The sequence below is a fragment of the Ornithodoros turicata genome, chromosome 4 (genome assembly GCF_037126465.1).
Source record: "Ornithodoros turicata isolate Travis chromosome 4, ASM3712646v1, whole genome shotgun sequence".
Classification (NCBI taxonomy): domain Eukaryota; kingdom Metazoa; phylum Arthropoda; class Arachnida; order Ixodida; family Argasidae; genus Ornithodoros; species Ornithodoros turicata.
The window spans coordinates 13,850,195-13,876,881 of record NC_088204.1 but is presented as its reverse complement, the minus strand read 5'-3'; the positions used below and the strand labels follow the sequence as shown (position 1 = coordinate 13,876,881).

At 38.7% G+C, this 26,687-nt stretch overlaps 1 long non-coding RNA gene across 1 annotated transcript in view; it reads left to right on the top strand.

Moving 5' to 3' along the window:
* Nucleotides 1-22,787, top strand: part of LOC135391121 (uncharacterized) — a 46,516-nt gene extending 23,729 nt beyond the window's left edge. The window contains exon 3 of the long non-coding RNA XR_010421864.1: nucleotides 22,609-22,787. This is a non-coding gene — a long non-coding RNA (uncharacterized LOC135391121). The remainder of the gene's footprint in view (nucleotides 1-22,608) is intronic.
* The last annotated feature ends 3,900 nt before the right edge of the window (nucleotides 22,788-26,687 follow it).

The following is a 26,687-nucleotide window of genomic DNA, read 5'->3' as shown; positions in this document are numbered from 1 at the left end:
AAATTGGCACCAAGAAAGAACCTTCGATTTTTTTACCTAAAAAATACCAAGAGGTAGGCTTACCTTTTTTGTCGTTTTCAGCGAAAAAATAAAAGTGCTCAAATAGTGCTCAAATCAAGCTAAAAGTAGGTATAGGTACTCAGCAGGAACTGAGCTTTAATGTTAGGTTAGGCTTACCTTTTTTGTCATTTTCAGCGAAAAAATAAAAGCGCTCAAACCGAGCTAAAATTAGGTATAGGTACTCAGCAGGAACTGAGCTTTAATTTTAGCGCAAAATTGGCACCAAGAAAGGACCTTCGATTTTTTTACCTAAAAAATACCAAGAGGTTAGGCTTACCTTTTTTGTCGTTTTCAGCGAAAAAATAAAAGTGCTCAAATCGAGGTAAAATTAGGTATAGGTACTCAGCAGGAACTGAGCTTTAATTTTAGCGCAAAATTGGCACCAAGAAAGGACCTTCGATTTTTTTACCTAAAAAATACCAAGAGGTTAGGCTTACCTTTTTTGTCGTTTTCAGCGAAAAAATAAAAGTGCTCAAATCGAGCTAACATTAGGTATAGGTACTCAGCAGGAACTGAGCTTTAATTTTAGCGCAAAATTGGCACCAAGAAAGAACCTTCGATTTTTGGACCTAAAAAATACCAAGAGGTTAGGCTTACCTTTTGTGTCGTTTTAGCGAAAAAATAAAATTGCTCAAATAGTGCTCAAATCAAGCTAAAAGTAGGTATAGGTACTCAGCAGGAACTGAGCTTTAATGTTTGGTTAGGCTTACCTTTTTTGTCATTTTCAGCGAAAAAATAAAAGTGCTCAAACCGAGCTAAAATTAGGTATAGGTACTCAGCAGGAACTGAGCTTTAATTTTAGCGCAAAATTGGCACCAAGAAAGGACCTTCGATTTTTTTACCTAAAAAATACCAAGAGGTTAGGCTTACCTTTTTTGTCGTTTTCAGCGAAAAAATAAAAGTGCTCAAATCGAGCTAAAATTAGGTATAGGTACTCAGCAGGAACTGAGCTTTAATTTTAGCGCAAAATTGGCACCCAGAAAGGACCTTCGATTTTTGGACCTAAAAAACACCAAGCGGTTAGGCTTACCTTTTTTGTCGTTTCTAGCAAAGAAGTAAAAGTGCTCCAATCGGGCTAAAATTTCGTATAGATTCTGAGCAGGAACTGAGCTTTAATTTTAGCGCAAAATTGGCACCAAGAAAGAACCTTCGATTTTTTTACCTAAAAAATACCAAGAGGTTAGGCTTACCTTTTTTGTCGTTTTCAGCGAAAAAATAAAAGTGCTCAAATAGTGCTCAAATCAAGCTAAAAGTAGGTATAGGTACTCAGCAGGAACTGAGCTTTAATGTTAGGTTAGGCTTACCTTTTTTGTCATTTTCAGCGAAAAAATAAAAGCGCTCAAACCGAGCTAAAATTAGGTATAGGTACTCAGCAGGAACTGAGCTTTAATTTTAGCGCAAAATTGGCACCAAGAAAGGACCTTCGATTTTTTTACCTAAAAAATACCAAGAGGTTAGGCTTACCTTTTTTGTCGTTTTCAGCGAAAAAATAAAAGTGCTCAAATCGAGGTAAAATTAGGTATAGGTACTCAGCAGGAACTGAGCTTTAATTTTAGCGCAAAATTGGCACCAAGAAAGGACCTTCGATTTTTTTACCTAAAAAATACCAAGAGGTTAGGCTTACCTTTTTTGTCGTTTTCAGCGAAAAAATAAAAGTGCTCAAATCGAGCTAACATTAGGTATAGGTACTCAGCAGGAACTGAGCTTTAATTTTAGCGCAAAATTGGCACCCAGAAAGGACCTTCGATTTTTGGACCTAAAAAACACCAAGCGGTTAGGCTTACCTTTTTTGTCGTTTCTAGCAAAGAAGTAAAAGTGCTCCAATCGGGCTAAAATTTCGTATAGATTCTGAGCAGGAACTGAGCTTTAATTTTAGCGCAAAATTGGCACCAAGAAAGAACCTTCGATTTTTTTACCTAAAAAATACCAAGAGGTTAGGCTTACCTTTTTTGTCGTTTTCAGCGAAAAAATAAAAGTGCTCAAATAGTGCTCAAATCAAGCTAAAAGTAGGTATAGGTACTCAGCAGGAACTGAGCTTTAATGTTAGGTTAGGCTTACCTTTTTTGTCGTTTTCAGCGAAAAAATAAAAGTGCTCAAATCGAGCTAAAATTAGGTATAGGTACTCAGCAGGAACTGAGCTTTAATTTTAGCGCAAAATTGGCACCAAGAAAGGACCTTCGATTTTTGGACCTAAAAAATACCAAGAGGTTAGGCTTACCTTTTTTGTCGTTTTCAGCGAAAAAATAAAAGTGCTCAAATCGTGCTAAAATTAGGTATAGGTACTCAGCAGGAACTGAGCTTTAATTTTAGCGCAAAATTGGCACCAAGAAAGAACCTTCGATTTTTGGACCTAAAAAATACCAAGAGGTTAGGCTTACCTTTTGTGTCGTTTTAGCGAAAAAATAAAATTGCTCAAATAGTGCTCAAATCAAGCTAAAAGTAGGTATAGGTACTCAGCAGGAACTGAGCTTTAATGTTTGGTTAGGCTTACCTTTTTTGTCATTTTCAGCGAAAAAATAAAAGTGCTCAAACCGAGCTAAAATTAGGTATAGGTACTCAGCAGGAACTGAGCTTTAATTTTAGCGCAAAATTGGCACCAAGAAAGGACCTTCGATTTTTTTACCTAAAAAATACCAAGAGGTTAGGCTTACCTTTTTTGTCGTTTTCAGCGAAAAAATAAAAGTGCTCAAATCGAGCTAAAATTAGGTATAGGTACTCAGCAGGAACTGAGCTTTAATTTTAGCGCAAAATTGGCACCCAGAAAGGACCTTCGATTTTTGGACCTAAAAAACACCAAGCGGTTAGGCTTACCTTTTTTGTCGTTTCTAGCAAAGAAGTAAAAGTGCTCCAATCGGGCTAAAATTTCGTATAGATTCTGAGCAGGAACTGAGCTTTAATTTTAGCGCAAAATTGGCACCAAGAAAGAACCTTCGATTTTTTTACCTAAAAAATACCAAGAGGTTAGGCTTACCTTTTTTGTCGTTTTCAGCGAAAAAATAAAAGTGCTCAAATAGTGCTCAAATCAAGCTAAAAGTAGGTATAGGTACTCAGCAGGAACTGAGCTTTAATGTTAGGTTAGGCTTACCTTTTTTGTCGTTTTCAGCGAAAAAAAAAAATGCTCAAATCGTGCTAAAATTAGGTATAGGTACTCAGCAGGAACTGAGCTTTAATTTTAGCGCAAAATTGGCACCAAGAAAGAACCTTCGATTTTTGGACCTAAAAAATACCAAGAGGTTAGGCTTACCTTTTGTGTCGTTTTAGCGAAAAAATAAAAGTGCTCAAATAGTGCTCAAATCAAGCTAAAAGTAGGTATAGGTACTCAGCAGGAACTGAGCTTTAATGTTAGGTTAGGCTTACCTTTTTTGTCATTTTCAGCGAAAAAATAAAAGTGCTCAAACCGAGCTAAAATTAGGTATAGGTACTCAGCAGGAACTGAGCTTTAATTTTAGCGCAAAATTGGCACCAAGAAAGGACCTTCGATTTTTTTACCTAAAAAATACCAAGAGGTTAGGCTTACCTTTTTTGTCGTTTTCAGCGAAAAAATAAAAGTGCTCAAATCGAGCTAAAATTAGGTATAGGTACTCAGCAGGAACTGAGCTTTAATTTTAGCGCAAAATTGGCACCCAGAAAGGACCTTCGATTTTTGGACCTAAAAAACACCAAGCGGTTAGCCTTACCTTTTTTGTCGTTTCTAGCAAAGAAGTAAAAGTGCTCCAATCGGGCTAAAATTTCGTATAGATTCTGAGCAGGAACTGAGCTTTAATTTTAGCGCAAAATTGGCACCAAGAAAGAACCTTCGATTTTTTTACCTAAAAAATACCAAGAGGTTAGGCTTACCTTTTTTGTCGTTTTCAGCGAAAAAATAAAAGTGCTCAAATCGAGCAAAAATTAGGTATAGGTACTCAGCAGGAACTGAGCTTTAATTTTAGCGCAAAATTGGCACCAAGAAAGGACCTTCGATTTTTTTACCTAAAAAATACCAAGAGGTTAGGCTTACCTTTTTTGTCGTTTTCAGCGAAAAAATAAAAGTGCTCAAATCGAGCTAAAATTAGGTATAGGTACTCAGCAGGAACTGAGCTTTAATTTTAGCGCAAAATTGGCACCCAGAAAGGACCTTCGATTTTTGGACCTAAAAAACACCAAGCGGTTAGGCTTACCTTTTTTGTCGTTTCTAGCAAAGAAGTAAAAGTGCTCCAATCGGGCTAAAATTTCGTATAGATTCTGAGCAGGCACTGAGCTTTAATTTTAGCGCAAAATTGGCACCAAGAAAGAACCTTCGATTTTTTTACCTAAAAATACCAAGAGGTTAGGCTTACCTTTTTTGTCGTTTCTAGCAAAGAAGTAAAAGTGCTCAAATCGAGCTAAAATTAGGTATAGGTACTCAGCAGGAACTGAGCTTTAATTTTAGCGCAAAATTGGCACCAAGAAAGGACCTTCGATTTTTGGACCTAAAAAATACCAAGAGGTTAGGCTTACCTTTTTTGTCGTTTTCAGCGAAAAAATAAAAGTGCTCAAATCGAGCAAAAATTAGGTATAGGTACTCAGCAGGAACTGAGCTTTAATTTTAGCGCAAAATTGGCACCAAGAAAGGACCTTCGATTTTTTTACCTAAAAAATACCAAGAGGTTAGGCTTACCTTTTTTGTCGTTTTCAGCGAAAAAATAAAAGTGCTCAAATCGAGCTAAAATTAGGTATAGGTACTCAGCAGGAACTGAGCTTTAATTTTAGCGCAAAATTGGCACCAAGAAAGGACCTTCGATTTTTGGACCTAAAAAATACCAAGAGGTTAGGCTTACCTTTTTTGTCGTTTTCAGCGAAAAAATAAAAGTGCTCAAATCGTGCTAAAATTAGGTATAGGTACTCAGCAGGAACTGAGCTTTAATTTTAGCGCAAAATTGGCACCAAGAAAGAACCTTCGATTTTTGGACCTAAAAAATACCAAGAGGTTAGGCTTACCTTTTGTGTCGTTTTAGCGAAAAAATAAAAGTGCTCAAATAGTGCTCAAATCAAGCTAAAAGTAGGTATAGGTACTCAGCAGGAACTGAGCTTTAATGTTAGGTTAGGCTTACCTTTTTTGTCATTTTCAGCGAAAAAATAAAAGTGCTCAAACCGAGCTAAAATTAGGTATAGGTACTCAGCAGGAACTGAGCTTTAATTTTAGCGCAAAATTGGCACCAAGAAAGGACCTTCGATTTTTTTACCTAAAAAATACCAAGAGGTTAGGCTTACCTTTTTTGTCGTTTTCAGCGAAAAAATAAAAGTGCTCAAATCGAGCTAAAATTAGGTATAGGTACTCAGCAGGAACTGAGCTGTAATTTTAGCGCAAAATTGGCACCCAGAAAGGACCTTCGATTTTTGGACCTAAAAAACACCAAGCGGTTAGGCTTACCTTTTTTGTCGTTTCTAGCAAAGAAGTAAAAGTGCTCCAATCGGGCTAAAATTTCGTATAGATTCTGAGCAGGAACTGAGCTTTAATTTTAGCGCAAAATTGGCACCAAGAAAGAACCTTCGATTTTTTTACCTAAAAAATACCAAGAGGTTAGGCTTACCTTTTTGTGGTTTTCAGCGAAAAAATAAAAGTGCTCAAATAGTGCTCAAATCAAGCTAAAAGTAGGTATAGGTACTCAGCAGGAACTGAGCTTTAATGTTAGGTTAGGCTTACCTTTTTTGTCATTTTGAGCGAAAAAATAAAAGTGCTCAAACCGAGCTAAAATTAGGTATAGGTACTCAGCAGGAACTGAGCTTTAATTTTAGCGCAAAATTGGCACCAAGAAAGGACCTTCGATTTTTTTACCTAAAAAATACCAAGAGGTTAGGCTTACCTTTTTTGTCGTTTTCAGCGAAAAAATAAAAGTGCTCAAATCGAGCTAAAATTAGGTATAGGTACTCAGCAGGAACTGAGCTTTAATTTTAGCGCAAAATTGGCACCAAGAAAGGACCTTCGATTTTTTTACCTAAAAAAACCAAGAGGTTAGGCTTACCTTTTTTGTCGTTTTCAGCGAAAAAATAAAAGTGCTCAAATCGAGCTAAAATTAGGTATAGGTACTCAGCAGGAACTGAGCTTTAATTTTAGCGCAAAATTGGCACCAAGAAAGGACCTTCGATTTTTGGACCTAAAAAATACAAAGAGGTTAGGCTTACCTTTTTTGTCGTTTTCAGCGAAAAAATAAAAGTGCTCAAATCGAGCAAAAATTAGGTATAGGTACTCAGCAGGAACTGAGCTTTAATTTTAGCGCAAAATTGGCACCAAGAAAGGACCTTCGATTTTTTTACCTAAAAAATACCAAGAGGCTTACCTTTTTTGTCGTTTTCAGCGAAAAAATAAAAGTGCTCAAATCGAGCTAAAATTAGGTATAGGTACTCAGCAGGAACTGAGCTTTAATTTTAGCGCAAAATTGGCACCAAGAAAGGACCTTCGATTTTTGGACCTAAAAAATACCAAGAGGTTAGGCTTACCTTTTTTGTCGTTTCTAGCAAAGAAGTAAAAGTGCTCCAATCGGGCTAAAATTTCGTACAGATTTTGAGCTGGAACTGAGCTTTAATTTTAGCGCAAAATTGGCACCTAGAAAGGTCCTTCGATTTTTTTACGTAAAAAATACCAAGAGGTTAGGCTTACCTTTTTTGTCGTTTTCAGCGAAAAAATAAAAGTGCTCAAATCGTGCTAAAATTAGGTATAGGTACTCAGCAGGAACTGAGCTTTAATTTTAGCGCAAAATTGGCACCAAGAAAGAACCTTCGATTTTTGGACCTAAAAAATACCAAGAGGTTAGGCTTACCTTTTTTGTCGTTTTCAGCGAAAAAATAAAAGTGCTCAAATCGAGCAAAAATTAGGTATAGGTACTCAGCAGGAACTGAGCTTTAATTTTAGCGCAAAATTGGCACCAAGAAAGGACCTTCGATTTTTTTACCTAAAAAATACCAAGAGCTTACCTTTTTTGTCATTTTCAGCGAAAAAATAAAAGTGCTCAAACCGAGCTAAAATTAGGTATAGGTACTCAGCAGGAACTGAGCTTTAATTTTAGCGCAAAATTGGCACCAAGAAAGGACCTTCGATTTTTTTACCTAAAAAATACCAAGAGGTTAGGCTTACCTTTTTTGTCGTTTTCAGCGAAAAAATAAAAGTGCTCAAATCGAGCTAAAATTAGGTATAGGTACTCAGCAGGAACTGAGCTTTAATTTTAGCGCAAAATTGGCACCAAGAAAGGACCTTCGATTTTTGGACCTAAAAAATACCAAGAGGTTAGGCTTACCTTTTTTGTCGTTTTCAGCGAAAAAATAAAAGTGCTCAAATCGAGCAAAAATTAGGTATAGGTAGTCAGCAGGAACTGAGCTTTAATTTTAGCGCAAAATTGGCACCAAGAAAGGACCTTCGATTTTTTTACCTAAAAAATACCAAGAGGCTTACCTTTTTTGTCGTTTTCAGCGAAAAAATAAAAGTGCTCAAATCGAGCTAAAATTAGGTATAGGTACTCAGCAGGAACTGAGCTTTAATTTTAGCGCAAAATTGGCACCAAGAAAGGACCTTCGATTTTTGGACCTAAAAAATACCAAGAGGTTAGGCTTACCTTTTTTGTCGTTTCTAGCAAAGAAGTAAAAGTGCTCCAATCGGGCTAAAATTTCGTACAGATTTTGAGCTGGAACTGAGCTTTAATTTTAGCGCAAAATTGGCACCTAGAAAGGTCCTTCGATTTTTTTACGTAAAAAATACCAAGAGGTTAGGCTTACCTTTTTTGTCGTTTTCAGCGAAAAAATAAAAGTGCTCAAATCGTGCTAAAATTAGGTATAGGTACTCAGCAGGAACTGAGCTTTAATTTTAGCGCAAAATTGGCACCAAGAAAGAACCTTCGATTTTTGGACCTAAAAAATACCAAGAGGTTAGGCTTACCTTTTTTGTCGTTTTCAGCGAAAAAATAAAAGTGCTCAAATAGTGCTCAAATCAAGCTAAAAGTAGGTATAGGTACTCAGCAGGAACTGAGCTTTAATGTTAAATTAGGCTTACCTTTTTGTCATTTTCAGCGAAAAAATAAAAGTGCTCAAACCGAGCTAAAATTAGGTATAGGTACTCAGCAGGAACTGAGCTTTAATTTTAGCGCAAAATTGGCACCAAGAAAGGACCTTCGATTTTTTTACCTAAAAAATACCAAGAGGTTAGGCTTACCTTTTTTGTCGTTTTCAGCGAAAAAATAAAAGTGCTCAAATCGAGCTAAAATTAGGTATAGGTACTCAGCAGGAACTGAGCTTTAATTTTAGCGCAAAATTGGCACCAAGAAAGGACCTTCGATTTTTTTACCTAAAAAATACCAAGAGGCTTACCTTTTTTGTCGTTTTCAGCGAAAAAAATAAAAGTGCTCAAATCGAGCTAAAATTAGGTATAGGTACTCAGCAGGAACTGAGCTTTAATTTTAGCGCAAAATTGGCACCAAGAAAGGACCTTCGATTTTTGGACCTAAAAAATACCAAGAGGTTAGGCTTACCTTTTTTGTCGTTTCTAGCAAAGAAGTAAAAGTGCTCCAATCGGGCTAAAATTTCGTACAGATTTTGAGCTGGAACTGAGCTTTAATTTTAGCGCAAAATTGGCACCTAGAAAGGTCCTTCGATTTTTTTACGTAAAAAATACCAAGAGGTTAGGCTTACCTTTTTTGTCGTTTTCAGCGAAAAAATAAAAGTGCTCAAATCGTGCTAAAATTAGGTATAGGTACTCAGCAGGAACTGAGCTTTAATTTTAGCGCAAAATTGGCACCAAGAAAGAACCTTCGATTTTTGGACCTAAAAAATACCAAGAGGTTAGGCTTACCTTTTTTGTCGTTTTCAGCGAAAAAATAAAAGTGCTCAAATCGAGCTAAAATTAGGTATAGGTATTCAGCAGGAACTGAGCTTTAATTTTAGCGCAAAATTGGCACAAAGAAAGGTCCTTCGATTTTTTGACGTAAAAAATACCAATAGGAGGCTTACCTTTTTTTGTCGTTTTCAGCGAAAAAATAAAAGTGCTCAAATCGTTCTAAAATTAGGTATAGGTACTGAGCAGGAACTGAGCTTTAATTTTAGCGCAAAATTGGCACCAAGAAAGGACCTTCGATTTTTGGACCTAAAAAATACCAAGAGGTTAGGCTTACCTTTTTTGTCGTTTCTAGCAAAGAAGTAAAAGTGCTCCAATCGGGCTAAAATTTCGTATAGATTCTGAGCAGGAACTGAGCTTTAATTTTAGCGCAAAATTGGCACCAAGAAAGAACCTTCGATTTTTTTACCTAAAAAATACCAAGAGGTTAGGCTTACCTTTTTTGTCGTTTTCAGCGAAAAAATAAAAGTGCTCAAATCGAGCAAAAATTAGGTATAGGTACTCAGCAGGAACTGAGCTTTAATTTTAGCGCAAAATTGGCACCAAGAAAGGACCTTCGATTTTTTTACCTAAAAAATACCAAGAGGTTAGGCTTACCTTTTTGTCGTTTTCAGCGAAAAAATAAAAGTGCTCAAATCGAGCTAAAATTAGGCATAGGTACTCAGCAGGAACTGAGCTTTAATTTTAGCGCAAAATTGGCACCCAGAAAGGACCTTCGATTTTTGGACCTAAAAAACACCAAGAGGTTAGGCTTACCTTTTTTGTCGTTTCTAGCAAAGAAGTAAAAGTGCTCCAATCGGGCTAAAATTTCGTATAGATTCTGAGCAGGAACTGAGCTTTAATTTTAGCGCAAAATTGGCACCAAGAAAGAACCTTCGATTTTTTGACCTAAAAAATACCAAGAGGTTAGGCTTACCTTTTTTGTCGTTTTCAGCGAAAAAATAAAAGTGCTCAAATCGAGCTAAAATTAGGTATAGGTACTCAGCAGGAACTGAGCTTTAATTTTAGCGCAAAATTGGCACCAAGAAAGGACCTTCGATTTTTGGACCTAAAAAATACCAAGAGGTTAGGCTTACCTTTTGTGTCGTTTTAGCGAAAAAATAAAAGTGCTCAAATAGTGCTCAAATCAAGCTAAAAGTAGGTATAGGTACTCAGCAGGAACTGAGCTTTAATGTTAGGTTAGGCTTACCTTTTTTGTCATTTTCAGCGAAAAAATAAAAGTGCTCAAACCGAGCTAAAATTAGGTATAGGTACTCAGCAGGAACTGAGCTTTAATTTTAGCGCAAAAATTGGCACCAAGAAAGGACCTTCGATTTTTGGACCTAAAAAATACCAAGAGGTTAGGCTTACCTTTTTTGTCGTTTTCAGCGAAAAAATAAAAGTGCTCAAATCAAGCTAAAATTAGGTATAGGCACTCAGCAGGAACTGAGCTTTAATTTTAGCGCAAAATTGGCACCAAGAAAGGACCTTCGATTTTTGGACCTAAAAAATACCAAGAGGTTAGGCTTACCTTTTGTGTCGTTTTAGCGAAAAAATAAAAGTGCTCAAATAGTGCTCAAATCAAGCTAAAAGTAGGTATAGGTACTCAGCAGGAACTGAGCTTTAATGTTAGCGCAAAATTGGCACCAAGAAAGGACCTTCGATTTTTGGACCTAAAAAATACCAAGAGGTTAGGCTTACCTTTTTTGTCATTTTCAGCGAAAAAATAAAAGTGCTCAAACCGAGCTAAAATTAGGTATAGGTACTCAGCAGGAACTGAGCTTTCATTTTAGCGCAAAATTGGCACTAAGAAAGGACCTTCGATTTTTGGACCTAAAAAATACCAAGAGGTTAGGCTTACCTTTTTTGTCATTATCAGCGAAAAAATAAAAGTGCTCAAACCGAGCTAAAATTAGGTATAGGTACTCAGCAGGAACTGAGCTTTAATTTTAGCGCAAAAATTGGCACCAAGAAAGGACCTTCGATTTTTGGACCTAAAAAATACCAAGAGGTTAGGCTTACCTTTTTTGTCGTTTTCAGCGAAAAAATAAAAGTGCTCAAATCAAGCTAAAATTAGGTATAGGCACTCAGCAGGAACTGAGCTTTAATTTTAGCGCAAAATTGGCACCAAGAAAGGACCTTCGATTTTTGGACCTAAAAATACCAAGAGGTTAGGCTTACCTTTTTTGTCGTTTTCAGCGAAAAAATAAAAGTGCTCAAATCGAGCTAAAATTAGGTATAGGTATTCAGCAGGAACTGAGCTTTAATTTTAGCGCAAAATTGGCACCAAGAAAGGTCCTTCGATTTTTTGACGTAAAAAATACCAATAGGTTAGGCTTACCTTTTTTTGTCGTTTTCAGCGAAAAAATAAAAGTGCTCGAATCGTTCTAAAATTAGGTATAGGTACTCAGCAGGAACTGAGCTTTAATTTTAGCGCAAAATTGGCACCAAGAAAGGACCTTCGATTTTTGGACCTAAAAAATACCAAGAGCTTACCTTTTTTGTCATTTTCAGCGAAAAAATAAAAGTGCTCAAATCGAGCTAAAATTAGGTATAGGTACTCAGCAGGAACTGAGCTTTAATTTTAGCGCAAAATTGGCACTAAGAAAGGACCTTCGATTTTTGGACCTAAAAAATACCAAGAGGTTAGGCTTAGTTTTTTTGTCGTTTTCAGCGAAAAAATAAAAGTGCTCAAATCGAACTAAAATTATGTATAGGTACTCAGCAGGAACTGAGCTTTAATTTTAGCGCAAAATTGGCACGAAGAAAGGCCCTTCGATTTTTGGACCTAAAAAATACCAAGAGGTTAGGCTAACCTTTCTTGTCGTTTTCAGCGAAAAAATAAAAGTGCTCAAATCGTGCTAAAATTAGGTATAGGTACTCAGCAGGAACTGAGCTTTAATTTTAGCGCAAAATTGGCACCAAGAAAGGATCTTCGATTTTTGGACCTAAAAAATATCAAGAGGTTAGGCTTACCTTTTTTGTCGTTTTCAGCGAAAAAATAAAAGTGCTCAAATCGAGCTAAAATTAGGTATAGGTATTCAGCAGGAACTGAACTTTAATTTTAGCGCAAAATTGGCACCAAGAAAGGACCTTCGATTTTTTATTTATTTATTTATTTATTTTGAGGGTACCCATCAACGACCGTGAGGTCTAACGGATGGTGCACCACGACACAGGGAACACAACACAAAGCATAAAACAACAAACAGCAAATAATGAAATGTGAAGGGTTAAACAGTTCTCGCGTTGCTGTTAGGAAGAGAAGATTTAAATGATGAGAATGAGAAAAAAAAGATGTCAATATCATAATTCTGGCAGAGAGTATTCATGGTGCGCTGCAAGCGAGATATAGGTGCACAGTAATGGGTCATATTTTCATGAAAAACAGGTTGGGATCGCAAGTTACGCAATGGTAGATGAACAGACACCGAAGATAACAAATCAGGGCAGTCAATGATGCCGTGCACAAGCTTGAAAAGAAAATGACAGTCGCGCAATGTCCTTCGATGAGCTAAGGTGGGTAGGTTAAGTTTTTCAAGAATGTGGTCGTAGCTATAATACATAGTTTTACCAATGTATCGGTCGTGGTAAATAGCAATAAATCGTCTTTGGACTTTTTCGACATCAGATGTGAGAGATTTGTTCAAACAGTTCCATACAACAGCGGAAAACTCGATGAGAGGGAGAACCGTGGAAAAAAATAAGCGAAAGAAGCATAGGGGGTGCGAGAAGTTTTTTGCAAGTCTCGAGATGACACCTAGTTTAGAGAATGCAAGATTTGTGATATGCGTAATGTGCGTTTGAAAAGAGAGATGACTATCAAAAGTGATGCCCAAATCTCTTATACAGTTAACACGATTAATGGTGGTTGACGCCATAGAGTAGGTAAAGTGGATGGGGGTAGTTTTCCGAGTGAAAGTGATTACATGAGATTTAAGAGCGTTGAGTTTCAACATGTTCCGTGTAAACCAAGACTGTACACGAGTGATGTCATTTTGTAAATCCAAACATTCGTCAGCATGATTAATACAACAAAACAACTTGAGGTCGTCAGCGTATTGAAGAATGTTACTGTGTTGCACACAAGTGGAAAGGTCATTTACAAAAACATTAAACAGTAATGGCCCAAGGATAGAGCCTTGAGGAACACCGGAGGTCATCAAGTATGAACGGGATTGGGTACCTTTATAAATAACAACGTTGTTGCGGTTACTTAAATAAGAAGTGAACCAGTTGCATAAGTTTGATGAAAATCCATAGATGGATAATTTATCAACAAGTAATTGATGACTCACAGAATCGAACGCTTTCGATATATCGAAATAAACAGAATCTACTTGCATGCTTTTACCAACATGATGCGCTAGAAAATTCATATATGTAACAAGATTGGTTTCGACAGATCTGCCAGGTAGGAAGCCATGTTGTGTAAATGTAAGAAAATGTTTACAGTAGAAAGATAGTCGCGAAAACATAACCTTTTCAAATACTTTAGAGAAACAGGGTAACAAGGATATGGGCCTGTAGTTTGAGACTTCAACTCGTGAACCACCTTTGTGTATAGGAACTATGAGAGATTTTTTCCAGACCTCAGGAAACTGAGCGCTTTGTAAGGAGCGGTTAAAAAGGGAAGTCAGCACAGGCACGAGGACATTGGCACAACCCTTGACAATGAAATTAGGGACATTATCTATGCCAGAGGACAAGGTTGATTTTAATGAAGAGATGGCACGAGAAACCTCCTGTTCATCAATAACAATGCTCGAGAGGCTAAGATTAGATGGAGAGGCTTGAGCAGTGATTGTGGGGGCAGATTTAGAGAAGACAGAAGAAAAGAAATCGGAAAACAAGTTCGCAACTGCCAAAGGCGCCGAGACGAAATCGTCATTGTGTTTCAGTATAGTGTCGCCAGCACGAGATTTTGTTCTATCCTTAACAAACCTCCAAAATTCCTTTGGGTTAGCAGATAGAGATGCTTGGACGAAGTCCTCGTGTGTTTTTCGGTCCCTTTTGTAGATAGTTTTGACGAGCTTACGTGTTTCTTTGAATTTTAGATACCAGTCGACGCGTTTAGTCCGCACGTACTTTCGATGAAAGTGCAGCTTTTTCCTTAGTAGTCCTTTAAGTTCATGGGAGAACCAGGGAGGATACTTAGGCGAGTGAAAATGTTTCTTTGGAACAAACTGTCCTATAGCGGACTGCACAACATTAGTAAAAAGCGCAGCAGCATTATCAACGTTGGCGCATTCTATCACAGGGCGCCAATCTGTAGAGCAGAGGCAATTGTATAGCGCAAGGTAGTCACCACGGGGATAATCGTACCGCGGAGAGACAAGACGTTGATTGGTATGTCGTGAAGATAAGGTAGTGACTGGAAAAGTAAGGTAGAAAGGTGGGTGAAACTTATCAGAGGGAACGAGCGGGACTTCGACACCCTGAAAGATATCGGGTGTGAAATTAGATAACACCAGGTCCAGCGTGTTGTCAGCAGAATTTCTTAGTTGATTAAGCTGCAGGAGACCGTGGAAACTGATAAAATTAAAAAGGAAAGATGCCTTAGATCTCGTCAGACCAGAGGCGCGAGAGATATCAAGGAGCCCCCAATCGATGTTAGGAATGTTGAAATCACCGTACAGCTGAAACAGATGACTAAAAAGGTGGGGAACACTCCCTATTGTCTCCAAAAAGGAAGTGAAGTAGGGAAGGTCGCATTTAGGTGGAATGTAACAGTTACCTATAATGAGGGGGTCGTTAGGACCAAGGGTTATTTCTACCCAGACGGCTTCATGTTGAGTTGCCAAGTCAAAACGTTGATGAGCAACAAGAGAAGAACGAACGGCAGTTAGCACACCGCCACCAAAGCGAGCCCCAGAATTTTCGTAGTCGCGGTCACATCGAAAAACAGTGTATTCACAAGGGAAATATTCACTGCTGTGAAAGGAACTGTTGAGCCATGTCTCCGTTAGGCAGATCACGTCATACTCAAGTGAAATTACCTAATGAAATTACCTTTTGGACCTAAAAAATACCAAGAGGCTTACCTTTTTTGTCGTTTTCAGCGAAAAAATAAAAGTGCTCAAATCGAGCTAAAATTAGGTATAGGCACTCAGCAGGAACTGAGCTTTAATTTTAGCGCAAAATTGGCACCAAGAAAGGACCTTCGATTTTTGGACCTAAAAAATACCAAGAGGTTAGGCTTACCTTTTTTGTCGTTTTCAGCGAAAAAATAAAAGTGCTCAAATCGAGCTAAAATTAGGTATAGGTATTCAGCAGGAACTGAGCTTTAATTTTAGCGCAAAATTGGCACAAAGAAAGGTCCTTCGATTTTTTGACGTAAAAAATACCTTTACTTTTACTTTTTTTTACCTTACCTTACCTTACCTTTTTTTGTCGTTTTCAGCGAAAAAATAAAAGTGCTCAAATCGTTCTAAAATTAGGTATAGGTACTCAGCAGGAACTGAGCTTTAATTTTAGCGCAAAATTGGCACCAAGAAAGGACCTTCGATTTTTGGACCTAAAAAATACCAAGAGGCTTACCTTTTTTGTCGTTTTCAGCGAAAAAATAAAAGTGCTCAAATCGAGCTAAAATTAGGTATAGGTACTCAGCAGGAACTGAGCTTTAATTTTAGCGCAAAATTGGCACTAAGAAAGGACCTTCGATTTTTGGACCTAAAAAATACCGAGAGGTTAGGCTTAGTTTTTTTGTCGTTTTCAGCGAAAAAATAAAAGTGCTCAAATCGAACTAAAATTATGTATAGGTACTCAGCAGGAACTGAGCTTTAATTTTAGCGCAAAATTGGCACCAAGAAAGGACCTTCGATTTTTGGACCTAAAAAATACCAAGAGGTTAGGCTAACCTTTCTTGTCGTTTTCAGCGAAAAAATAAAAGTGCTCAAATCGTGCTAAAATTAGGTATAGGTACTCAGCAGGAACTGAGCTTTAATTTTAGCGCAAAATTGGCACCAAGAAAGGATCTTCGATTTTTGGACCTAAAAAATATCAAGAGGTTAGGCTTACCTTTTTTGTCGTTTTCAGCGAAAAAATAAAAGTGCTCAAATCGAGCTAAAATTAGGTATAGGTATTCAGCAGGAACTGAGCTTTAATTTTAGCGCAAAATTGGCACCAAGAAAGGACCTTCGATTTTTGGACCTAAAAAATACCAAGAGCCTTACCTTTCTTGTCGTTTTCAGCGAAAAAATAAAAGTGCTCAAATCGAGCTAAAATTAAGTATAGGTACTCAGCAGGAACTGAGCTTTAATTTGAGCGCAAAATTGGCACCAAGAAAGGACCTTCGATTTTTGGACATAAAAAATACCAAGAGGTTAGGCTTACCTTTTTTGTCGTTTTCAGCGAAAAAATAAAAGTGCTCAAATCGAACTAAAATTATGTATAGGTACTCAGCAGGAACTGAGCTTTAATTTCAGCGCAAAATTGGCACCAAGAAAGGACCTTCGATTTTTGGACCTAAAAACTACCAAGAGGTTAGGCTTACCTTTTGTGTCGTTTTCAGCGAAAAAATAAAAGTGCTCAAATCGAGCTAAAATTAGGTATAGGTATTCAGCAGGAACTGAGCTTTAATTTTAGCGCAAAATTGGCACCAAGAAAGGATCTTCGATTTCTGGACCTAAAAAATACCAAGAGGCTTACCTTTTTTGTCGTTTTCAGCGAAAAAATAAAAGTGCTCAAATCGAGCTAAAATTAGGTATAGGCACTCAGCAGGAACTGAGCTTTAATTTTAGCGCAAAATTGGCACCAAGAAAGGACCTTCGATTTTTGGACCTAAAAAATATCAAGAGGTTAGGCTTACCTTTTTTGTCGTTTTCAGCGAAAAAATAAAAGTGCTCAAATCGAGCTAAAATTAGGTATAGGTATTCAGCAGGAACTGAGCTTTAATTTTAGCGCAAAATTGGCACCAAGAAAGGACCTTCGATTTTTGGACCTAAAAAATACCAAGAGGCTTACCTTTTTTGTCGTTTTCAGCGAAAAAATAAAAGTGCTCAAATCGAGCTAAAATTAGGTATAGGTATTCAGCAGGAACTGAGCTTTAATTTTAGCGCAAAATTGGCACCAAGAAAGGACCTTCGATTTTTGGACCTAAAAAATACCAATAGGTTAGGCTTACCTTTTTTTGTCGTTTTCAGCGAAAAAATAAAAGTGCTCAAATCGTTCTAAAATTAGGTATGGGTACTCAGCAGGAACTGAGCTTTAATTTTAGCGCAAAATTGGCACCAAGAAAGGACCTTCGATTTTTGGACCTAAAAAATACCAAGAGCTCACCTTTTTTGTCATTTTCAGCGAAAAAATAAAAGTGCTCAAATCGAGCTAAAATTAGGTATAGGTACTCAGCAGGAACTGAGCTTTAATTTTAGCGCAAAATTGGCACTAAGAAAGGACCTTCGATTTTTGGACCTAAAAAATACCAAGAGGTTAGGCTTAGTTTTTTTGTCGTTTTCAGCGAAAAAATAAAAGTGCTCAAATCGTGCTCAAATTAGGTATAGGTACTCAGCAGGAACTGAGCTTCAATTTTAGCGCAAAATTGGCACCAAGAAAGGATCTTCGATTTTTGGACCTAAAAAATATCAAGAGGTTAGGCTTACCTTTTTTGTCGTTTTCAGCGAAAAAATAAAAGTGCTCAAATCGAGCTAAAATTAGGTATAGGTATTCAGCAGGAACTGAGCTTTAATTTTAGCGCAAAATTGGCACCAAGAAAGGATCTTCGATTTTTGGACCTAAAAAATATCAAGAGGTTAGGCTTACCTTTTTTGTCGTTTTCAGCGAAAAAATAAAAGTGCTCAAATCGAGCTAAAATTAGGTATAGGTATTCAGCAGGAACTGAGCTTTAATTTTAGCGCAAAATTGGCACAAAGAAAGGTCCTTCGATTTTTTGACGTAAAAAATACCAATAGGTTAGGCTTACCTTTTTTGTCGTTTTCAGCGAAAAAATAAAAGTGCTCAAATCGAGCTAAAATTAGGTATAGGTACTCAGCAGGAACTGAGCTTTAATTTTAGCGCAAAATTGGCACAAAGAAAGGTCCTTCGATTTTTTGACGTAAAAAATACCAATAGGTTAGGCTTACCTTTTTTGTCGTTTTCAGCGAAAAAATAAAAGTGCTCAAATCGAGCTAAAATTAGGTATAGGTACTCAGCAGGAACTGAGCTTTAATTTTAGCGCAAAATTGGCACAAAGAAAGGTCCTTCGATTTTTTGACGTAAAAAATACCAATAGGTTAGGCTTACCTTTTTTTGTCGTTTTCAGCGAAAAAATAAAAGTGCTCAAATCGTTCTAAAATTATGTATAGGTACTCAGCAGGAACTGAGCTTTAATTTTAGCGCAAAATTGGCACCAAGAAAGGACCTTCGATTTTTGGACCTAAAAAATACCAAGAGGTTAGGCTAACCTTTCTTGTCGTTTTCAGCGAAAAAATAAAAGTGCTCAAATCGTGCTAAAATTAGGTATAGGTACTCAGCAGGAACTGAGCTTTAATTTTAGCGCAAAATTGGCACCAAGAAAGGATCTTCGATTTTTGGACCTAAAAAATATCAAGAGGTTAGGCTTACCTTTTTTGTCGTTTTCAGCGAAAAAATAAAAGTGCTCAAATCGAGCTAAAATTAGGTATAGGTATTCAGCAGGAACTGAGCTTTAATTTTAGCGCAAAATTGGCACCAAGAAAGGACCTTCGATTTTTGGACCTAAAAAATACCAAGAGGCTTACCTTTTTTGTCGTTTTCAGCGAAAAAATAAAAGTGCTCAAATCGAGCTAAAATTAGGTATAGGCACTCAGCAGGAACTGAGCTTTAATTTTAGCGCGAAATTGGCACCAAGAAAGGACCTTCGATTTTTGGACCTAAAAAATACCAAGAGCTAACCTTTCTTGTCGTTTTCAGCGAAAAAATAAAAGTGCTCAAATCGAGCTAAAATTAAGTATAGGTACTCAGCAGGAACTGAGCTTTAATTTTAGCGCAAAATTGGCACCAAGAAAGGACCTTCGATTTTTGGACCTAAAAAATACCAAGAGGTTAGGCTTACCTTTTTTGTCGTTTTCAGCGAAAAAATAAAAGTGCTCAAATCGAGCTAAAATTAGGTATAGGCACTCAGCAGGAACTGAGCTTTAATTTTAGCGCAAAATTGGCACCAAGAAAGGACCTTCGATTTTTGGACCTAAAAAATATCAAGAGGTTAGGCTTACCTTTTTTGTCGTTTTCAGCGAAAAAATAAAAGTGCTCAAATCGAGCTAAAATTAGGTATAGGTATTCAGCAGGAACTGAGCTTTAATTTTAGCGCAAAATTGGCACCAAGAAAGGACCTTCGATTTTTGGACCTAAAAAATACCAAGAGGCTTACCTTTTTTGTCGTTTTCAGCGAAAAAATAAAAGTGCTCAAATCGAGCTAAAATTAGGCATAGGCACTCAGCAGGAACTGAGCTTTAATTTTAGCGCAAAATTGGCACCAAGAAAGGACCTTCGATTTTTGGACCTAAAAAATACCAAGAGGTTAGGCTTACCTTTTTTGTCGTTTTCAGCGAAAAAATAAAAGTGCTCAAATCGAGCTAAAATTAGGTATAGGTATTCAGCAGGAACTGAGCTTTAATTTTAGAGGATACGAAGGCAGAAAAAATAGGCGATGTCAAGTTGCCGGTGGTGAGAAAATCAAAGAGTGATATTAAACGGTAGGAACAACTTATTTATTTACACATGGTAAACAAGACTTTCGTGCACGAGTCTGCAGAAGTGCAGACTCGTGCACGAAAGTCTTGTTTACCATGTGTAAATAAATAAGTTGTTCCTACCGTTTAATATCACTCTTTAATTTTAGCGCAAAATTGGCACCAAGAAAGGTCCTTCGATTTTTTGACGTAAAAAATACCAATAGGTTAGGCTTACCTTTTTTTGTCGTTTTCAGCGAAAAAATAAAACTGCTCAAATCGTTCTAAAATTAGGTATAGGTACTCAGCAGGAACTGAGCTTTAATTTTAGCGCAAAATTGGCACCAAGAAAGAACCTTCGATTTTTTTACCTAAAAAATACCAAGAGGTTAGGCTTGCCTTTTTTGTCGTTTTCAGCGAAAAAATAAAAGTGCTCAAATCGAGCTAAAATTAGGTATAGGTATTCAGCAGGAACTGAGCTTTAATTTTAGCGCAAAATTGGCACCTAGAAAGGTCCTTCGATTTTTTGACGTAAAAAATACCAAGAGGTTAGGCTTACCTTTTTTGTCGTTTTCAGCGAAAAAATAAAAGTGCTCAAATCGAGCTAAAATTAGGTATAGGCACTCAGCAGGAACTGAGCTTTAATTTTAGCGCAAAATTGGCACCAAGAAAGGACCTTCGATTTTTGGACCTAAAAAATACCAAGAGGTTAGGCTTACCTTTTTTGTCGTTTTCAGCGAAAAAATAATAGTGCTCAAATCGAGCTAAAATCAGGTATAGGTACTCAGCAGGAACTGAGCTTTAATTTTAGCGCAAAATTGGCACCAAGAAAGGACCTTCGATTTTTGGACCTAAAAAATACCAAGAGGTTAGGCTTACCTTTTTTGTCGTTTCTAGCAAAGAAGTAAAAGTGCTCCAATCGGGCTAAAATTTCGTATAGATTCTGAGCAGGAACTGAGCTTTAATTTGAGCGCAAAATTGGCACCAAGAAAGGACATTCGATTTTTTAACCTAAAAATTTCTTACTTCCATAAATTTTCTAGCAGAGCACATTGACAAGCGGAACCAAGTAGATTCTGTTTAGTCTGTTGTGTCTAAGGCTTTTGATTCTGTCAACCATCAACTGTTCAACGATAAATTATTCATGTGTGGTTTCTCGACCAACCTATGCAAATTGTTTATATCTTATCTCAGCAACCGTAATAACATTGTTACGTATAAAGGCTATCGGTGCCGTTCTTACAGGATGACTTCTGGTGTTCACCAAGGTTCTTTCCTCGGACCACTCCTGTTCAACATTTTCGTAAACGATTTTTCCACTTGTATACAACACGGTTCAACACTTCAATACGTTGATGACATCAAGTTGTTCTGTTCCATTAAAAATGTCGATGACTGTTTACACTTGCGAAATGACATCACCCTCATTCATTCTTGGTTCACGCTGAATATATTGAAACTTAATGCCCTTAAGATGCACATAATCACTTTCAGTCAGAGACCCAACCCTGTCTAACACTCCTACACCATGGCTTCTAGTATAAGAGATTTATATTTGTAAAAGATCTAGTGTAATCGTGTCTCTAGTATATAAAAAGGTGATTTGGGCACCTTTTTAGACAGCAACCTTTCTTTCAAACGTATATCACGTACATGACTAACCATGCATTCTCTAAACTTAGTGTTATCTCCAAACTCACCAAGAACTTCGATCAATCCTTGCGCTTTTTTCTTTTTTTTTTATTGTAGTTCTTATTCTCGAGCTTTCTTCAGTTGTGTGGAACTGTCTGAACAAATCCCTTTCATCCGATGTCGAAAAAGTCCAGCGACGATTCATATCTATATTACATGCCCGATACTTTGGTGCAACAATGTACTACAATGATGATCACATTCTTCATAAGCTTAACCTACCACATTAACCCTACGTAGAACACTACGCGATTTTCATTTCCTCTACAAGCTTGTACATGGTATCATTGACCGCTCTGACTTGTCATCTTCGGGGCCCATTCATCTTCCCTTACGTAATCTGAGAGCACATCCTGTTTTCTAAGTTAATATCGCAAATAACTGCGCTCCGTTACCTCGATTACTGCGCCATGTGAATGCACTCGGCCGAAACCATGACGTTGACAATTTGTCGTCTTATTGGTTATTTACGCAATCCCCTTTTTAACATTAATGCGCAATCACATTAGCCAGTACCATTCCTACGTTTTCCCGATGTTTGCTTTATATTCTTGATCTTTTTGTTCTGTTTTACTTCTGCCATGTTTAAACGTCTTTGATCTTGTTGGTGCACCATCCGGTAGACCTCACCGTTGTTGATGGGCACCTTTCAAAATAAATCATCATCATCATCACCATCACCACCACCACATCACATCACATCACAACACATCACATCACATTAGGTGAAACACCCTGTGTACATGTTGTGTTGTACTCCAACATTTCTTCTTTGACTGCTCCCACCACCGCTGACACATTGCTCGACCTGGACAAAACACGTCGTCTGAGATTAATTACAAGTGACACGTGTGTTGATCCAGGCTAACTGGTGCAATGGCAACGGCGCACAAGAATGGCGACAGACTAATTATACTGAACGTGCGTCAAAGGTGATCCCTTGTGACGGGAAAGCTAAAAGTCACAGTAAAATTACGAGCTGAAGAACGATACAGTGAAGATTTCCTAACGGTTAACGACCGCACTAAAAAGTGCCATAAATTCTGGAGTAAAACGCCGGCCCCCAAACCATTTTATTTCTACATTCTTGCCGGTAATCTTTCTCGCCTGACCAGAGGAAAGAAAGATACGCCATGACACATTTTCTGGTGTGGAGGTTGAGTCGTGGTCCCCAGAAGCCTCCTGCATATCGTTACGCGTAATTTTACTCGGTGATCGTATTCAAATGCGCAAAGCATTTCCCCCATGCATATTCCAAAGAACAACCGCATCGTGGGTAAAAGAAGGACCATTAATCGTGTCTGGCCCGTATGTATACCCTTGTGTCCCGTCCGAAAGCCGCAATTGAATAGCGCCGTGGTTTGAAATATTGAGTCTCCTTTTTTCTCTTTTTAGATGATACGATCGGAGCTAATGACTTCAAAGGGAGATCAATGAGGAGCAGCTCCAAGGCCACAAAGAAGAGTTGAGCAGTTCGACAGGAAATGGTTGTGCATTCAGTCTGATAAGAGGATTCAAATCCGGGCACTCGGTGCTGGCGTATCGTCTTTGCTATGAGTGCATAGTTTGAGGCGCTTTTATAAGGATGACTTCTGTTCAAGTCAGCCTTGGGGAGCAACTAGTTTCAGAAGTTGTTATATCAACGAAAAAAAAAAAAAAAACTGGTTCATACCTTCTGTCAAACAGTCTACTGTCAGATACCTTCAGCCCGCTCTACCATTTTGCCCAAAGGCCCGTGCCGTCGGGCACTTGTTCGTGCTACGTAACATGACACCCTACACTCTGCTCCACGTCGTGGATCAGTCTCTCTCTGTGTCGCTTCCTCATCGCCTTCCGTGACAATACGCATCTATTCTTCACCATATGCGGCTGAACGTTGCATTTTCCCAGTTTAGAGGCAGCGCCTTCGCCGTGCACCATCGGAACTTCGTGCATCATGCGATACGCGCGCTGACCGGCACCACCTACTTTTGGACTGCCCTGTCTACCAGCGGGAACCGAGATCTTGCAGCATGGAATGCATGCAATCGACCATCGCTCCTTCAACAAGGTGATGGGCTCCTGGTCCAGTAGTGCTCATATGTACAGAGAGAGAGAGAGAGAGAGAAATACATGATGACGATGGTACTCATATGTAGAAAGGTCCCCGTTACCTTTGGGATTTCCTGTCATCAACAGGTCTCCCTACCCTGCTTTGATCCCCTAAATCCTCGGGATGGGGTAACTTCGCCAATAATCCTGGCGGCTACCGTGGTACAGGGAGCATCCCAATGAAGGCTACACTGAGGGATGCTCGCATGTTGACAGTAGTGGGTAGTTCTCAGATTACCCACGTCCCAAAGCAAGAAGGATAGCACACCCCTCCCTCTCTTGTGCCACCATCATCTCTCCCCTCCCTCCTTCACCCTCCCTACTTCCTCTCCCTCCCCTGGGTGCACCGAGCCGCCACTCCAGAGCAGGCTGACCGCACCTTCCCCCCTACATCACCCCCACCAACCTGAATCCTCATCTCCATCATCATCTTTCACTATCTACAAATGGCACTGGGGCATCGCCCAGCCTGCTGGCGGGCATAAGCCCCATCTCATCATTGTCCGTTTATTAAGTGTGCGTGCGTGCGTGCGTTCTTGAAGATAAGAAGCATTCAGAGAAAAGTTCTTGTACCACGAAGAACTCTCGAAGAACAGTTATTTCTCTGTAGCTAAAGTTACAACTTTTGTTTTATGTCAATGTAAAATGCTCGTTACTACTTTCTCATTTGGAAGCTGACGCAGGCAATCTTTGCAGCGCTCTTCTTGGACGACTTTTTTACTGCACTGACTGGTGATATTTTTGAAAAACCATCTGACAAGTACGTTATATCATTTAGCAGGGCATAACGTGATAAAATTGAGGCAAGGCGATAAACTTTTTGAGAGTTGCGCTTACTCGAATTCCGTTTCTCAAAAGGTAACTGTAAAGTAGTAAGCACTATTTTCTAAAGTAAACTGTGCCTGTAAACCTGTTATTCTTTTGAAACAACTTACCCATGATTAGTTCAAATGGATCGGCAAGCAATTCTAGAGGCTGCCATCCTGCGCGATCAAGATTATCTTTGAAGGAACTTCTGTCGTCAGACAACGTTCCGATTGATATGGCATTTATCTCAGTTTTGTGCCCGAACGACGGTGCGTGAGCAGCGATACAGATCATTATCTCTGAATCGATAGTGTGTCAAAGTACCAAGTGTAGTGTGAAGTGCGAACTAACAATACGGAGAAATCTCTGACAGGTTATATTACTGATAATAGGCCCTTCCCAATTCTTTGTCGTACATGCCTGGACAAATAGTTCCTACAAACACGATTGGCATTGCTATTTTTTTTCCATAAGCTACTTTCTATAGTGAACGGAAACGTTCCGTACCGCAGGTCCTCCTCAGTTTTGTTTCCTCCCTAAGCAATATCGTGTTGTTAGTAGTCAAAAAAACAGAAGGATAAGCAAAAGTGGTGCGCCGTATCCACTCTCGAAATGAATAGGACCAAATGAATCGCTCCTCCAAGCCCTTTCCAAGAGAGAGGCTGTACGATTAAATACCGAGGGATCTAGAGCTGCGCTAAGCGCGCGGTCCCCTCAGTCCCGTCCATTAGCACTAATGGCCCGAGCTCAGACGGTAACATGTGTTCTCCACAGAAAAAGACCGCAAAGAAAACACACGTGTTTTGTGCGTACGACCATTTCCTATTCTTTCGAAGAGAGACGCGATGTGTGAGCTGGGCTATCTGTCGTGGGCGTGGTGTGCTCGAGGATTTTTTTTTTAAACACGCGAGCGTGAAGGGGAGATGCTGTTTCCTGTAGGGAAGGCAAATTGAGAACGAGTTCAGAAATAGCGTTCGAAGCGAGCTATTGTATAGCGCCATGTCCAGCGAAGTGTGCTCAGGGATACATTTCATTTCATGTCGTTTATTACACCTTAAAGGCCCAGCCGGGCTTTACACAAGGGAGGATATAAATACAACGGTAAGAAGTAAAACAGTCATGGCATCTGCTCACACAGGCAGCCTGAAACTGAGAGACATCACATATTGGGGCAATTTCAACAGGAAGACTGTTCCATTCAAAAATTTCTAATTGCAATGTGGATTACATTACAATATTACATATTACCATATTACATTTCTTCACATTCGGCAATATTTACATACCTCGTAGACCTACACTCTTAAAAATATAGCCTCCGCTTCCGTAAGCGTGTTGCGCTCTAAGAAAAACAGGAGCTATTTTAGTCTTATGGGGGACTACATTCTGAGAAAAAAAGGAATAATTTTAGTTCTCTTTGGAACTATTTGCAGTGCTGGGGAGTAAATTCCAGTGTCAAGGGAGGAACCTGTATATATACTAACTGTAATCTATGGAACTAGGAACTGAAATTACTTCTCCCAATTTGCTAATCTCGGCTTTTTTTTACAGATAGTATAGGTGTACTGCCACTGCACCTTCCCTGACTAAATGGATGTCACAGAGTGAGGACTGCTATTGACAAAACAAGTGCAGAAGGCAAAAAAAGAAAAAAAGAAAAACATGCATATTGAGTTGACACCCCCTTTCAAGGAACCCCACTATGAACTACGGAGACACTCGAGCCCGGCTTAACCTGAATCGACCCTGGGAAATGTCTTCTCTCCTGTTACACTTTCCCGCTTTTTCCCGGTTTCTCTCTAAACATAAAGTTAGTTACGTTTTTGCTGTTGAACTGACTGCTTCGTCGCCTTCTTTCTTCGAGTTTTTTAGCCGTACCGACAGTTTAACTGTAGCAAGGAGAACTCAAATTCTGTGCTACCTTTTCCTAATACACTGCGTTTCATGCTCTGTCCTCCTATGTCAGTAATCTATGTGCATAAATGAAAATACTTTGTCTTTGAAACAAGCTGATATGCCACGTTATAAAGCCACGTGACAATCGGGACACAATTTGTTAAGGAAGAACTGCTAGCTATTTCTTACCCCGTGTAGATAGAAAGTTGCTTAATTATATGGCGAAGCAGTATCATCAAATTCCCGCAGAGGACGTATTTACGTGGACTGCTGCAGTCATCGGGCAATTTGCGAAGCTTAAGCGTTATTTACAGTGCTGGCGCTAAAATGGGGAGTACTTAAGAGATCTAGAAGCTGTCATTACTCCCCAATCTATACTTCTTTCTCCCTTAGAGTGTAGAAATCGAGCGTGATTTCATAGAGGTTCATATGATCCCTATGGTTCAAAGCCGTCGTCGTCCCCGAGCTCCGTTGCAGACTCCTATGAGGCCGACAGTAGCGATGACTTTCAAGTGGTGGTGGGGGTGGTGGATGTTCGAAGGAAGAGGAGCGAGGTCTGCCTCGCCTGCTTGCTCAGACAAGGCGGCAAGTTTCACTATAGGCGTACCGCAACCACCACCTGTACATCTTCCTCTTCTTCCTTTTATTTTTTTCTCCAACATCAACATCATCTTCTTCCT